We start from the raw sequence: 17,441 nt of genomic DNA, 5'->3' as shown, positions 1-17,441 counted from the left end.
TTCTATGTGCTCATTCTTCTTTCTTTATTTCCTCCATTTGATGACTTATTGCTGTTGAGTCTTCTTGGTTCACTTTTTTTTAGTTTCCATTGCAGCTACTGGTTCCTAAACATTTTATCACTTCGGTGCTAGCACACTAGCCTTCATTATCTTTACGCTATCTCCTCACGCCTATGTTCGTTATTAAGCGTCTTCTCTACTAAAAGGACAGGAAAGACTATTGGTCCTGCTCACAAGGGATATGTATATTGCTAAGTTGCTACTTCACTCAAGCCTACTAAAAAGGCAAATGCTGCTGAACTTGACCGACTAAGCAAAATATTCCTGATGTGGGTGCCAGAAAGAAGCTGACAGACTTGCTCGCCAAGGGTGTGAGTCCACAATGATGGGGGCAGAGCTAGTTTTTGGCATCCATTCGTACACTGTCTAGTCTATTCTGAAGAGTGAAATTGCAGCGAGAAACTTGAATTCTTGCATGCGAAAAATGCGCTTTAGAGCGGCTTACCATGAAAACCCTAGTAGGGCCCTTAACGGGACACTTTCCCTTAATCTACCATATGAAAAAAATTTTGGTGATAGTTCCGACTTTTTCCAGTGGCCGCTCCGAGGAGCCCAATTAGCGCTGCGGTGCGCTGTTTTGATGTCACAAATTCCTAAGACAGGTGCAGGGAGGCAGAGTCCAGCTGGCTCAGATCTTCAGAGCCAGCAGCTAGAAATCTCTCTGAGGTCCCGAAAGAATGGTTTGCCCAGTGTCCGTAGCCTGACTCTACCTGTAGCTGGGCAATTGCAGAGGGTTTCCCTTCTTTCTCTGCCGCCCAGATGGTTCGGTGCGTCTGTGTACTGTCCCACCAGCCTGGATGATGTCGTCGCTGAGTACAAGGCCTTAATTGCCACTTGGCTGTCGGTCAGAATGGCTATGTTACCCTTGGGGCCCGAATCTCGCTCCAGCCATCTACAGACTTCCAATATCGCCTGTACTTCCGCTTGGAATACACTGGCAAAACCTGGGAGACCATATGACTTGGATACACTGTGTGTATTCAAGAAAACCCCCACGCTGACTCCACAGATCTGTGATCCATCGGTAAAGAAAACTGAGTCATAACCTTGCAACACATCGCCGGTCGTTCACTTTTCCTTGGTTGGAAAATCCACAGCAAAATTTCTCGTGAAGTTTAGTCCGTTGAAATGGCCAGATTTCTCGAGGTACTTCGTCTAGGATGTTCCTGTGGCCATAGGACTTCGTTGTTCAGCATCCGTACTCACGTAGTCCGACGGCATCGCACTCTATCTGTGTATTTAATGTGGAGGTCAAGGGGAGGAGATGCAGGAGTACATTGAGAGCATCTACCGGGCAGAAGTGCAAAGCCCCAGTAGCACCTGAACACGCGATTCTTGGAATCCTATTATGCTTCATCCCATTGTAAAGCCTGCCACCGTGGAATAGGGTCGGACGCGCTACGGCGGTGTACATCCAGGAAACTACCCTCGGCCGGAGATCCCATTTCTTTGCAAATGTTCTCTTGCAGGCATAGATGACTATACAGGCCTTTTGAATTGCATCTTGCGCCCCACAGGCAGACCTTTCGCAAACGATCCTTCCTCCATGTCGCTCATAATGGACGAAAACATCCTTGATACTAATATCACTAAGTCGTTGGCATACGCTACCACCTTCACCCCGCTGCTATCGAATGTTTGTAAAATTTCTTCCATTACTATTAACCAGAGTACCGGCAAGATGGAGCCACCCTGGGGCGTGCCTCTGTTCACAGATCTGGTCAAGTGGTTGCCCCCCAGATCCTAGTACTTAGCATGGATCCTAGTACTTAGCATGGATATAATCCAATGCGTGGGATACCCCTCTAATCCTCCCTCCCTCCCTCCTTGATGGTGCTGGGAATAACGTTGTTAAACCCCCTCCCTCTACATCCAAGAAGGCAGCTAGGGTATACTGCTTGTACTGCTGCGACCGCTCATCCGTGCCAATTACCTTGTGGAGGGCAGTTTATGTGGATTTTCCTTTGAGGTAGGCATGCTGGGACTTAAAGAAAAGCGTTGTCTCCATAACTATCCTTAAGTGAATGTCCATGACGCGCTCTAGGCTTTTCAGTACGAAAGAAGTCAGGCTGATTGGCCGAAAGTCCTTTCCGGACTCATGACCGCGCCTGCCTGCTTAAGGTACGAAAACCACTCGTGCGCGTCCCGAAGACAATGGCGCAATCCTTTCCTGCTGCTCCTGTAGCATGACTGCCATTATGCCATTTGGGCATGCAGATTTATATGCGTAGAAGCTGTTTATACCCCAGCGATCTTATCCTCTGCGGCAAGCGATGGAAAAACTGTTTGAATATGGACCACAGTTGCACCATCTGTTCATCGACTTTAAAGTCGCCTATGATAGCATAGCCAGGGTAAAACTGTACACGGCCATGAGAGAATTCGGTATCCCGACGAAATTAATAAGACTGACTAGGCTGGCACTGACCAATGTGCGAGGCCAGATAAAAGCAGCAGGATCACTCTCAAGACCATTCGACATCAACAACGGTCTACGACAAGGGGATGCGCTATCATGCGTCCTCTTTAACCTGGCCCTCGAGAAAGTGATCCGTTATGCCGAGGTAAATGCAAGAGGTACGATCCTCTTCAAGTCCACCCAACTACTGGCCTATGCTGACGATATCGACATCATGGGAAGAACGACCCGAGATGTACAAACTGCCTTCATCCAGATCGAGCAGGCGGCGCGAGATCTTGGGCTGCACATCAATGAAGGCAAGACAAAATATATGGTGGCAACGTCAGCACCGAAAACGAATCAACCAACAACATCAAACCGCACTGGTCAAACACAAACACGAACAAGAGTAAGGATAGGAGAATACAACTTTGAGACCGTTGACAATTTCTCCTATCTAGGGTCGAAAATCACAACCGATAACAACTACGATGATGGAATCCGCGCACGGTTGTTGTCAGCCAACAGAGCCTATTTCAGCTTACAGAGACTGTTCCGCTCGAAACGTCTCACCATAGGGTCAAAGCTCTTACTATACAAGACTATGATCTTGCCAGTCCTCATGTATTCCTCGGAAACTTGGGTTCTTAGCAAGAAAAATTGCGAACTCTTGGCCGCGTTCGAGAGAAGAATCCTCCGAAGAATTTTTGGCCCCCTACATGAGGATGGACGATTCCGTAGCCTACACAATGACGAAATCTATGAGCGATACCATGACCGTCCGGTTGTGGATAAAATCCAGCTCAATATGTTACGGTGGGCGGGTCACTTAATCCGTATGATGAGGATGATTCCACCCGGAAAGTCTATGAGGGCAATATCTATGGTAGAAAAAGGAGACGCGGCAGACCTAGCCTAAGATGGAGCGATGGCGTGTGTCAGGACGCCAGACAGCTTTTACGGATATCGAATTGGTGGACCTCGGCGCAAAACCGGGATGTCTGGAGTTCCTTATTAAGGCAGGCCTAGACCGGATACCGGTTGTTGCGCCGTTGATGATGATGATCTTATCCTCGGTAATTACCGGTTTGATAGTCTCGCACAGCTGGGGTGGCTGCAAACCCTCCCATCAAGGTTCTGATTCACAGTCCACCTCGCTGGCGGGAAAGTGCGTTTGAACCATCAGCTCCAAGGTTTCACCAGAAGATTCTCTCCAGGATGGGTTCTTAAGTTTCTTGGACAGAATATTACTGAACCTCGCGGATTCACTGGTGCTTTCGATGTCCTGACAATAGTCGAACCAAGACCGCCTCTTGGCGGTCCTGATGGCCGACTTGTACTTCTTCCTTCGTCCTTGAATAGCTGCCAATTTTTATGCTTGTGGCAGATGTTGAAGATTTCTCTGATCAGCTTGCTGAGGCTGGAGAGATCTTCATTTGACCGCGAGGGTAGTGTTTTTTGCTATACTTAGTAGGGCACGATATCGAACGCCTTTTCCAGAGCCCCGACCTTTTACTCCAGTTCGTCTGTCGTGCCAATCTTACCAATTTGCGCACTGGAGAGTTTGTTCTTAATTACTTGACAAAACTTTCTCCAATCAATCCTCTTGGGGTCTCTGATGGGTTTGGAGACGTCTGCGGTGGGATCTAGTCTGAAAAGTATCCAACTGTGATCTGAGAAGGATCTATGGTCAGATACTCTCCAGTCCTCCACCATAAGAATCCCATTGTCGGTTATTTGAGTGATATTAAGGACCTCCTCCCAACCGTCACAATTCTCCGAGCTGGGGAAATGGAAGGTTGGTGTAACACCCTTGTTGAACACCGATAGGTTTGAAGTAATAATAAAATCAAAGAATGACTCACCCCTCTCGTTGATTTCCGAGCTGCCCCAGCTGTAAGCCGAGGAAATATACACGTTCTCTGCTCCCGCCGGCTCCAGCTTCACCACGGCTAAGTTGCTGGAACCCTGGTCCGGACAAAGAAAAACGTGCAGACTCTTCCTCGCGAGAATACATGCACTAGTCTGTCCTGATCCGCGTCTTCTATGCTGTGGAATAAATTAAATAATTGCTTTGGAGCCCTGTGATGATTCAGTCGCCTCCGACCCAGGGTTCCTGTATAAATGCGATATCGATATCCTCCACTAGGAGGAAGATAAGACGATTAGCCGATGCGCACTTCGAGTTCTGCAAATTTATCTGCGGGTTCGTCAGTCCCCGTCGGAGCGTCGATCGTCATCTCTTCCAACAAGTCGTTGGCGGCGTCGATTGGATCTAGGTCGTCGTCCGGTTTTGCAGAGCGGAACACTTTTACCTTTGCATTCCTGACTCCGAAACGCACTTCATAGTCTTTTTCAGTGCCTCCACGCACTCTTCGTTTATATGGAGTAGAGAAGATTGGCTGTCTGGAGTTCCTCCTTCTTGATAACAACCTATTCGTCCATGGGAATCCTGAAAGCGCAGGAATTAGACGAGCCTGTCCTTATCCATGCGGATCTTCGGCAATCAGATGCGAGCGACTGGTCTCCTGAGAATCTCGTCGTAAGGAACGTAAGGAACCTCCCAGGCATTGCTGATTTTAGCGACTCACAAACCGAGAAAGTCCTTAGAGAATTGGTTCTCGCAAGCTACAACGTGGAATTCACGGACTACCTGAGAGGAATCAAAGCAGGGGATGAGTCCCGTGTGTTTGCCTTCGGTGTCCAGGAGATGCTCAAAGCCTAGCCTCAACCCTGGTCCGCACCTCTGGCGCTAGTTTCCCGCTAGGAGAATTACCATCCGCCAGCCCCACACCAAAGTGGTTCTTGTTCACGTCGCTGAAGAGTTTCGCAGTTCGTGGTCAGTTGGCTGACTATTGCTGCGCACTTTTCTTCAGATGTTCCTTAGCGTCTGAGCTCATGCCCACTCTCTTCCGTGTTGTCTTGCTCGATCTCGTCTTCAGATCGATTGTGTTTCAGAGCGATGGGCTTCATGTTCTGCTCGTCTGCCAAGCGTTTGCTATTGAATTCCTCGACAATCGCCTGGTATTTACTGATGTCTTTATCATCCCGCTCGTCGACAGTACCGGCCTGCTTATTCTTGGCAATCTTGCTGAGAATGTGGAAGGTCTTCTGGTAAAACCTCTTGATACCAGCGGAACTTCGCTTTTTGTCGGCTTTTACTTTTGAGTGTCCGGATAGCTGAGTGGTTAGAGCGCAAGGCTGTCGTACGGAAGGTCGCGGTTCAAATCTCGCTGGTGGTAGTGGAATTTGTATCGTGATTTGACGTCGGACACCAGTCGACTCACCTATGAATGAGTACCTGAGTCAAATCAGGGTAATAATCTCGGGCGAGCGCAATGCTGACCACATTGCCTCCTAGTGTACCGTTACGGTCTTGAATGAAGTGCTCTAACACACTTCAAGGCCCTGATCCAACATGGATTGTTGCGCCAACGATTATTATTATTATTTACTTTTGAGGGATCCCCCGACGTCGAGGGTTTTAGGTTAGGAGTACTATGTCTGGTACTCACTACACCCAGTTTGACGGCAGTGGATTCCAGGCTGGAAGCCACAAGTCCTCGCTCCGGGAGGTCCCTGCGGTTGGTTTTAGCACAGCGGTGCTACGGCTGGCACCGAGTCTACTGCTCTCAACGGCTACTGCCTCCTGGCTGGACGCCAACTGCTCGTCATCCAATGATGTGCCTGGCATTACCCACTCAAAACAAAACCTTATTAAAATCGGCTACTGTCTGTCTGTCCATCTGCTCCATCTGTCTGTCTGTCTGTTTGTCTGTCACACGCATTTTTCTCGGAGACTGTAGCAGCGATTGGCACCAAATTTGGTGGAAAGGTGGGAACTGTGAATGCTGACTCATATAATAAGTTACATCCTGTTATGTCGAATTTAAGGAGGGTCTTCATACATGCAAAAGGGGGGTGTAAATTTGTTTTCACCAAATATAGTCATGTGGGATATCAAATGAAAGGTCTCGGTTAGTACTTTCCGATGCTGGTTTTAGTTTTGACATTTGTTGGAAAGTCGGCAAGTACGGAGGGTAGAAAGTGATCATTTATTTAACGGGGCCATTCTCAGAAACTGCCAAACCCAAAAATCTGAAAAAAATTAAGGGAGTGCCACTATATAGCGGCTAGGCTCCTATATTACTATAATTTTCAGTAATTGGCTGCAGAAGTACTGGTAAGTTCATCCTAGCACCACGCAGAAATGTAGGCTATAATATAGAGCTTGATTCTACTAAGTTTGGTGGAAATTGCACTATTACTAACAAAGTTATAGTAGGCCAAAATATCACCCGAAAGTGAATATTCTCACATAATATATGTGTATATTGCGTGTTACGTACTGATGGGACAAATTCACACTCAAATGTCTTTAGAAAGGAAATAAACAAAACCTTTCATACCTGAAGCGCCGAGCTTCCGGTTTCCCGGCTGGTTGATATTCTGAAATGGAAATTATGAATAGGAAATTAGGGTAGTGAGAATGTTGAAAAAACTAAGTAATGGGTTGTGACATCGGTGAATGTTATAGGAGAACTGGACTCACGGGACCCGTTCCAGAAATGACGTCTCAGGATCGAGAAGCCACAGATATTGCAAAGTAGCCGAGATTTAGAGACATTCTCGATAAGTGAGAACAGAGGCTTTTCAAGGGGACACCCAGATTACGGCCGTTCATGTCCTCGAACTCGAAATGAACCATTCTGACAGTTTTTATGATTCTTGCTTTAATTAACTTGCGACCCAGGTTGACATTATACTATCGTATTACTCTTCTGGGATTGAAGAGCTTATACACGATATTCCACTCCTGAAATATACACGCTGTGCCTCGCGATTTTGGTAGATATACCTCTGACCATCTGCCTTGAAATTTGGTTGCTTTGAATAGATAGATTCGCATCATGCAAGGCATGCAGCCCTAGTAAAAGGACGTAACTACTCTCTTTGCCTACAAATAATGTGATAGGAAGAGGCCAATCGATATGTGCTCTCCTGGACGAAAAGCGGAGTGTGTAGATGGCAACATGTCTCAATCTTTTGGTTTGAATGTATATCAATCTGTCGCATTTCTGCGGATCAGAAAGTTGGTAGAACTTTCCCTACCGAGCTCGGTTAATGGCAAATAATTCGCATATTAAAAATGTAGCTGTTTTCTGTATATTGTAATGAATGAAAATTGTTGAAGCTGCAATGCCCATTTGGCCAACCTATCGTGAAGGCTTGACTGGTTGATTAGCCATTTCAGCAGAGCATGATCGATTACTCGTAGTATTTCGAATATTGTAGTTTCAACGAACAATCGAAAATTGCCAAACACTTCTGCTCAGTGACAGTGTAGTTCCAATAAACCTGAATAAGGTTCACACTTCACTTCACACTTCTTACCTATTTTGCATCAGGCTCGCTCCCATCATTTTACTCTCTATGTTGCGTAACATAATAGTGGATGACAAAGCATTTAGAGAAAACTGTGTAAGAACAGAGCCGAGGAGGGACATGTTTTTAGAGTGTCGAAGGCCAAAACAGGTTCCCCAGACCAGCAAATTTGACCCTCTATTGTAGCATGTTTGTTATTGTATCTCCGCACTAATTGGTGATATCCCCCTCTCCAAAATGGATTAGCGCAGAGGCGTTTAACCGCATGTGGAAGCAATTCTTTAACGGGTGAGCTGTAGCTAGGCGTTGATGGGCCTATTTTGACGATCTGCTCCTTCTTCTTTCATTACAGAACATGAGACAATCAATGGTGGATCATGTTTGCAAGGCATTTTGCACTTTATTATCTCTCAATATATTCCGGGATTCGACAACAAGAGTTCATTCGGCTTTAATAGTCCTGGATACAGAAACTCTGGGGGTCGGGGGTAATATTTCTGTCGAACTTCTTATATATCTGATGTTTGATGCGAATTTGTCAGCCTGAAGTCGAAACAATCTTCTCCTGTTATCGCCACATTTCAAAACTGTTCAGATACAGGCGTATCTTACTCGTTTGCAGAAAAATTATTGGCAACCCTGATTCGCTATGGTTTATGTGAAAATTTCACCGGAGCTGATCATAAAATTTTAATAAAGTGGCACATTAAGCTTTTTGTGTAAAAGAGTTTTCAGATAACAATTTCAACTGCAACAAATATCTCTGGTTGGTATTGAAATTAAGCAGCTCACAAAAAGGACAGTGGGGATTTTCCATGTAGGGTTTTTTTCTGAATATTTCAAAAGAGGCGATGAAAATATTTAGGGAAATTGGGAATATTCAAATTTAATTGCAACGGAGGTAGCTGGTAGTAGTTTTACAATAAAACTAGTTCAGAATCCAACTGTACTGGAATAGGTCCATAAACGAAAGGATGAAAAGTGTAAAGCACAAAAAACTCACATAATAAAGAACATGTCCCAAAAACTGCTTGGCAGCCATCTGTCCTGAAATAGTTTTACCCTTTCCATTTCAAACAATATTTCTATTCAAATTCAAAACATTTCCAGGGCCCCATGGAAACGACGCTACATGTTACATGTGTCAGTAAAATTTAAACTGCAAGAGGATAATCCGCCACAAGTTTTAGTGCTCAGTTACTCGCAGATGAAGTCCTTGTGACCACAATACACTTTTTTCATCGTAGAATTTCAACATCCCCGAGAAATTTCCCTACAAAGCTGAAACATTAGCATCGAATTGCATAAATTCCATAAATTTCGCGTAGACATTTTTGACTACATTTCTAAGCTGGAACTCCTCCAACCTAGTTTTTTTACTGGGACTAACCATTCTCGTTTTTATCTCCTTTTTTGCCCATCGTCAGAGCCTTTGCTTGTAACGTACAGAAACGAATGGTTTATCCTTGCTGCAGTGATGTTTACACTTTTTTCCATGCTCCCATTCCTCTTGGTGTAACTGGAGCATTGTTAGCAGCATATTGCGAGCCAGGAAGGAAGAAATAGGAGCATTCGTTTCAGCTAAGTACGAGGAGGATCCTGAAGCAGGAACATAACCGGTATCTGCGAAAATTGTAGAGGGGTTATGTTGCTGTTAAATTACGTCAAATTCAGCATGAAATGTTTTTGGGGACATAATATGAACGTAAACATGGCCATCGTACAAGAGAATGAGACATCCCAACTTCAGTTTTTCCTTTAGACACAGCGGAATCGCTTGTTGTAAGTGTGACTTTCAAACATTTTTTTGGAACACGTTCTCTAAGGAAGGACATACCGTAAGCTTTTAAGAAAACTCCCTCTTCGAATCTTGTCTAGCTACCACTCTTGTTGTTCTTCCTTTGAATTTTTTTCACTTCACCTGCTAAAAACTGGGAAGGTATGTTTCGCACCTTGCATACAAGAAGTGATAGCTCCCAGACGACAACGTCATGAACGTGTTGTTTGAGTTCCAAATATTTGGAAAAGTTAGACGACATGGACGACGGAAGTGTTTCTCGTAAATCATGCAGTGTTTCCTTTGACTTCCTGGGAAAGCGATTTTTCCTTGTTGCGATTCAAAATTACAATTTAATTAGAGCGTCATGAAGGTTCTTTAGTTGTTAGTTAAAAGTTTAGACGTTTACATGATTAAGGGCGCTTATGTTGTTGAAGAATGTTTGTGCAATTTTCAGGAAATTGCTATTAAATTATTCGTGAATATGCGAAAATGCGCCTGACGTATAAAGTGGGATATTCCTTGGCTGTAAAAATGGAAATTTGGGTTTAAATATGCAACTTAGATTCAATGGGGCTTGTGCTTGTCTTTCACCTTGGCATTGTGTCCATATTGGTTGTTCTAATAACATAGGCTGGGTGAAACTCAATGAAATCTTGCTGCTGAGATACACGTACAGATCTTAGTAAAGGCATTGGGTACTGATTGGCGACCCGAAAACTCCGAAAATTCTTTGCATATAACCTGAGTGTACAGCACTTATGAAGATGTTAAAAAATAGATTGGGCTATTTTTCCTATCTGGAATTGTAATGCTGCAAGGTAGATGGAAACAAATCGGGAAACCAGAAGCTGGGCGCTTCGCATATGAGAGGTTTTGTGTTTTGTTGTTGCTGTTTGCTAAAAATTTAAAATATTCCTTCCTGAAAGAACATATTGAAGCCATAATGATTAAATTTATTATGTCTAAGCCTGCCTCTAAAAGGAACTCCACACATTATAGTTTTATGCCCAGGCCTACCAATTCGATATCCCTAAAAGTTATCTGGCCTCCTGATCCACGCCATCGTTCCATCTGGGGCAAGGGTCTGGCACATCTTCCTTTTCTACCATAGATATTGCCTCTACTTTTCGAGCCTATAGACCTGTTGGTCCTTCTAGGTTTCCTTTTTCTGCCTGTGAATTCGCTTCAATTCACTCAAGTAAGTTTGTCATAGGTTCCTGCGGGTGTCCGCGTTCATTCAGAGTGTATCATTGCCCCATATGCAGCATACTTTCGGTGCGTTGCTAGCCTACATTCAAACCAGCCGTTCCGACTTTTTGTACCACTGGGGTCAGGTTTGTTCGTGGTCGTATCAATAATAAAATTTTTCAGGCGGTTGTGAAAGTAATTTTGGGTGCTTCTGCTAGTTTCCGTTATTTTAGCATCCCTTTCACCCTTATATGTGTTACGGAGGATTGCGGTGTAGATAGCTTCGGTGTTCATTCTCACCTGATTATTAGAGGGGATACTAGGCGGTGTTGTTATTCGAACGCGGAGCACAATACCAGCGAGATAGTGATCCACGTCTATATTCATCATCATCGACGGCGCAATAACCGGTATCCGGGCTAGGCCTGTCTTAATAGGGAACTCCAGGCGCCCCGGTTTTGTGCTGAGGTGCACCAATTCAATATCCCTAAAAGATGTCTAGCGTTCTGACCTACGCCATCATACCATCTCAGGCAAAGTCTGTCTCGTTTTCTTTTTCTACCATAGATATTGCCCTTATAGACTTTGCGGGCTGGATCATCCTTATCCATATGGATTAAATGATCCGCCCACCGCAACTTATTGAGCCGAATTTTATCCACAACCAGACGGTCGCGCACGCTCATAGATTCCGTTATTATGTAGGCTATAAAATTTTAAATGTGTTCTGACATTCACCAAGTTTGGGAGATGGCAGCCTTCAATTATCACGTGGTCAAATCAGTTGAAAGTGTCTGCAGAGGCCCATGTACCTCCAACAACCATTTCTTGTGACACTACTAAGTGAATAATCACCAGTTTCTTTTCATTGGTATTTTTATGTTAGGTTAGAATCCGACGTATCGGCTGAATACGGATCTCCAAGTACGATTTTGATACCATACTTGAGACAGGCCTCCATACCCCCATTGTTCTGCCTAATAAAAGGTATCCTTCTACACTTCTGCAGTCTGCTCTGCAGAGGTATGACCATCAAAGAGGCTTATATTTTGAAGCTTGCCTCGATAACCGATAACAGCAGGTTTCACCTTTTTCTGATTAGGAAACCTACTCCGCGCACAGTTTTTATCGGATGGCCTATATAATATATGGTGTAGTGGCTCTTCTCTGGGTTCATTCAGGTTCATCGCTGTATTTTCAATCCAATCCGAGGCTCCTTTCGTAGCTCAGTAACTGTGGTTTTCAGCGCTAACCAAGTCCCAACCTGGATGACCACTTGGTGCAATTTGTCCCGTTTTTAGGTGCGGGAAATTTACCATTATCATTCTGCGTGTGCTGTTTTTCATTAAGAAAGAACTCCCAGAGATCAGCACTTCGAGGCCACCAACGGCTTCCCAGGTTCAATGTTCTATCGTGTGTACCAATCCATATTTAGTCCTGCGACGTACACTACATTTTGCAACTGCAGCTAGCCTCACATTAAGGCGTTCCATAAGAAAATGCGAAAATGCGTAAATCGTTGCCGGGTCATTGGTTGTCAGATTCATCCAGTCTGAGACTTATAAGCCCCCCGTAACCTTCAACCTTAAAGACCAGTTGGTACAATTTGTCCCGTTTTTAGGCGTAATATTTACGGTTGCAGCTTCTCGGTAAGAAGAAGCTCCCCGAGAACATCATGTGGTGATAGCGAGACAGTTTGGTAGTGGAATTCTTGATATGGGTTCAGCAGACGTTTATCAGGTTTTAGGCTCCATCGTAGGTACCACGTTTCCGCCCTGGCACCTATACTGCCCGTTGACCGCCACACAATACCACCCAATCCGTAAAAAGCAGCGGCTGCCGATGGTCAATATTAAATTGCATAATCATTGATATTCACGAGAAAATAACGAGGAACAATTTCATTTCCCAATTGTATCTACTTTAGGTGGCAGTCTTCTTTATCCCAGATCCAAAGCATTTTTCCGAAATTCCTGACTATGAGTGGTAGCTTTATCCACGCTTTAAATGTAAAACCGCGACGAAGCCCAAGAATTCGTTGCTAAATTAACGTAGCTTGATTTATCACCGTTCAAATATATGTATGCCCTCTTCAACTATTGTACTGGAAATTACCCTCTCCTTTTGCATCTTGTTGATCGTTCAAACTTCTTACTCTTTTCGGTAGATAGTTGCAACAAATTTATAGAAATCGCCTGAGCTGCCTGCTTGCGGAAAGTCTGATTGGTTCTTGTCTTTTTCACCTTTAAAAAGGAATAGTGACTCGCATAATTTTTATTTTATTTGCAAGGATAAGTAGTAGCTTCCCACCTACCGCAGATGACGGTTACCTCCAATTCAACAGTTTGGAGGGAATTAAGGTTCATCAGTGGGAATGACCTACCCAAAACTGGCGATCTTTTGTGATCGACGCATTGATCTCATCATCATCACCATCATCAACGGCGCAACAACCGGTATCCGGTCTAGGCCTGTCTTAATAAGGAACTCCAGACATCCCGGTTTTACGCCGAGGTCCACCAATTCGATATCCCTAAAAGCTGTCTGGCGTCCTGACCTACGCCATCGCTCCATTTTAGGCAGGGTCTGCCTCCTCTTCTTTTTCTACCATAGATATTGACCTTATAGACTTTCCGGGTGGGATCATCCTCATCCATACGGATTAAGTGACCCGCCCACCGTAACCTATTGAGCCGGATTTTATCCACAACCAGACGGTCATGGTATCGCATCATAGATTTCGTCATTGTGTAGGCTACGGAATCGTCCATCCTCATGTAGGGGGCCAAAAATTCTTCGGAGGATTCTTCTCTCGAACGCGGCCAAGAGTTCGCAATTTTTCTTGCTAAGAACCCAAGTTTCCGAGGAATACATGAGGACTGGCAAGATCATAGTCTTGTACAATAAGAGCTTTGAGCCTATGGTGAGACGTTTCGAGCGGAACAGTCTTTGTAAGCTAAAATAGGCTCTATTCGCTGACAACAACCGTGCGCGGATTTCATCATCGTAGTTGTTATCGGTTGTGATTTTCGACCCTAGATAGGAGAAATTGTCAACGGTCTCAAAGTTGTATTCTCCTATCCTTACTCTTCTTCGTGTTTGTGTTTGACCAGTGCGGTTTGATGTTGTTGGTTGATTCGTCTTCGGTGCTGACGTTGCCACCATATATTTTGTCTTGCCTTCATTGATGTGCAGCCCAAGATCTCGCCTCGATGGTCGCCTGCTCGATCTGGATGAAGGCAGTTTGTACGTCTCGGGTGGTTCTTCCCATGATGTCGATATCGTCAGCATAGGCCAGTAGTTGGGTGGACTTGAAGAGAATCGTACCTCTTGCATTTACCTCAGCATCACGGATCACTTTCTCGAGGGCCAGGTTAAAGAGGACGCATGATAGGGCATCCCCTTGTCGTAGACCGTTGTTGATGTCGAATGGTCTTGAGAGTGATCCTGCTGCTTTTATCTGGCCTCGCACATTGCTCAGTGTCAGCCTAGTCAGTCTTATTAATTTCGTCGGGATACCAAATTCCCCCATTGCCGTGTACAGTTTGACCCTGGCTATGCTATCATAGGCGGCTTTAAAGTCGATGAACAGATGATGCAACTGTTGTCCATATTCCAACAGTTTTTCCATCGCTTCCCGCAGAGAGAAAATCTGATCTGTAGCTGATTAGCCTGGAGTGAAGCCTCTTTGGTATGGGTCAATGATGTTCTGGGCGTATGGGGCTATCCGGCCTAGCAAGATAGCGGAGAATATCTTATAGATGGTACTCAGCAACGTGATACCTCTATAATTGCTGCACTGTGTGATATCTCCCTTTTTATGCATGAGGCAGATAATGCCTCGTTGCCAATCGTCAGGCATTGATTCGCTGTCCCATACCTTCAGCACAAGTTGATGAACCACTTGGTGTAACTGGTCGCCTCCATATTTAACCAATTCGGCTGTAATTCCATCGGCTCCTGGCGACTTATGATTGATCTCAAATCCTAAATTTATCATAGTGTCGTTCGCCCCGTCGCCTTCTATGGCTCTGAATGTTGGCTAACTATAAAAGATAATGAACGACGCCTCGCGGTAATGGAGGTGAAAATGTCGCGTTCGACTAATCGCAGATTAGATCCCAGTGGAATCAAGGGGTTTTCAAACCACTGGCGGCTTATTAGCCATGTCTCACTGACTTAAATGTTCAGGCTACTCTCAGCTAATGACTTGTAATTAACTTGGAGCTCATGAATACAATATCGAAGGTAACTCCTTTCCATCTTCTCAATAATGGACGCAACATAATACTAATGGCGAACTTTCTCATTCCAAATGTGATTGTGTTATGGTACTGATTTATTTCAACATCTCCCCATAATACCCAGCGCCCGTTATAATACAGGGCAGAGCATGATGTATGTATTTCTAATAGAAAGTAAGTAGGTTTCCTTTGATGAAATTGTCGGAGGACTTGAAATCACAAGCAAATGCCTTCGTCAAACTATTTACAATGACTCTAATTTCTAATGAATCACACTTACACCTATTTTGGGCGAGAAATGAAGTCTTTATTGTGTCGTAAAGTTTCTATAAGCATCGAGATTGTAAAGAATCTGCCGGAAATTAGAGCCGTTCATGAAAAAGTTTCAAGTTTCCCTAACATTTATTTAAAAAGAAGGGATGGACTCGGAATTGACATCGATGTAACTTATTAAGTATAAAATTCACTTAAACAGTTTTTTGAGATGTTTGCACCCGCCCTGACGATAGCCATCTTTAATGAATCAAAATTGGGTTGCCTAAGTTCGAAGAAGATCACTTTCAACTAGGTCCAAAGCCCGTAATCCAAGGGACTCATAGAGGAGAACCTTACCTCTGTAATAGAATCTGGGAAGGAATGAATCCTGGTGGGACTCCACCTCAACAAAGATTCCTGAAAAGGGCCGAACCATTTTGTCCAACAAATCACGATGAGCTGTTGCACTTGTTTTCACCCCTTTTTCAGAGAAATGGATTTCCATTGCTTCGTAGAATGAGACATCGGACCAAACTATCACTGGGGAGAACCCCCATTTTAGCAGTTTTTTTTATGTCAATGGGTTTATAAACGGCTGACGCACCCACGAAAAACTCCTAAACGTAAACTGTTCAGTTTTAGTATTTTTTCGATCTTTTTCCAACTTTGTTGGCTTTCCACTTTTGTCACTATTACGGCATGATATAATAGAGCGTTCAGAGTGTTTATTCTACACTGTATACTACTGTTCACGTTCTACTGAGTCGTTCCACGCCCAAATTTTAGTAGGAACCCACGCGGCTGGAGTATTACTACTTATTTCCACTCGCCCGACTCCTGGCGTGTATCATTTCACCGGTGGCACTTATAGTAAATATTATCACTCCTTCTTCTACTTCTTCCAAAGCCTTAATTTTTCTAGTTTCGGAGAAGACTCTTTTGGATCAGATTCGCTATTTTTTAGGTTATAGATTTGGTCCGGCTTCGAGTATCTCAAATCAACATCTAACGTATCAATCCACCTCTATTTTACGAGGCCTTTTGGTCGCTTCCCATCGGCTTCAATGTTCAGCAGACCCCCCCCCCCCCCGCCAGGTTGCCCTCGAAGGTTTGGCTTCTGTGGGCTTATCCCGCTTGAGTGGACCCATCGTCTCCACAGCGTCAAGTGTTATGGTAATGAAACTGGAATACTGTCTAATGAAATGAAACAGGATTAAAATAATGATCTAAAAGAAGAAATTCTGTGAATACCCTATGTTCAATAAAAGGGATGAACAAAAGGCTATGTTTTCTCTGCCTGTGAGGAGATTGTCTTCACTACTTGACTAAAACATTTAATTCTACTCTTCTAAGTGAATAAAAGTATTTTACGACGGCTCAGAAACACTTATAAACCAATAGGTCTTCATTTTGGCAAGAAAGCCTTAATTTTCCTGTGAACCTCTACAAATTCGTCCGCAGTAATTTGAGGTACAATTGGAATACCCAATATTGCTTCATACTTTTTGCGAGTTCTTCCTGCAATGTGGAAAGACGCGAAGATGAATCGAGTAATTTTATCATGATCCTTAATGAAACTTTGGCGCGAGCAGCTCCTCAAGATCCGGATGAAAACACAAGGATGAGCTGATGCTACTTTGATGAATCTGACTGGGAACGGAGGAGGTTTTTTCAGCCCTCAGCAGTGATGTATCCCTTTCGAGTGGCTCCTTTTCGATATTAATTGTAACACTAAAAAACCATGGCAGTTTGCTTCCCCGCTCTAAAAAGCCGGTGGTAGTGTAGTTCACAGACTCTACGCGATAGGTTTCGTTCCCAAGCTATGTTGTACCATGAACTGGAAGTATATAGCATCTTGCCAAGAATACATGCGTGCACTCGTAATCGTCACCATGGTTGCGCGCGTGATGGCAGATCTGTTAATTTCTTGCAGGGATATCTGTCGCTATGCTTGTCAACCATTATGCATTTTCTTCAAAGATTCCACATACTGATACGTGTGGCGGAAATATAAAAACTTAGATCCCAATCATAAAGAGAAAAACATGATTTCGTTTGAACTTATCAGAGAAAAGTGTGGGGATGGGGTAAGCTGCCCATATACACGAAAAGTGGAAGTACAATTTCG

At 44.1% G+C, this 17,441-nt stretch overlaps 1 protein-coding gene across 1 annotated transcript in view; it reads left to right on the top strand.

Annotated features, from left to right (window-relative positions):
- Positions 1-17,441, top strand: part of LOC119655151 — a 107,259-nt gene that overhangs the window by 35,482 nt on the left and 54,336 nt on the right. The gene's annotated exons all lie outside the window — the stretch shown is intronic.

This window comes from Hermetia illucens, chromosome 4, assembly GCF_905115235.1.
Source record: "Hermetia illucens chromosome 4, iHerIll2.2.curated.20191125, whole genome shotgun sequence".
NCBI lineage: Eukaryota > Metazoa > Arthropoda > Insecta > Diptera > Stratiomyidae > Hermetia > Hermetia illucens.
The sequence above is the reverse complement of the archived record's forward strand: the minus strand, read 5'-3'. Positions and strand labels throughout refer to the sequence as shown.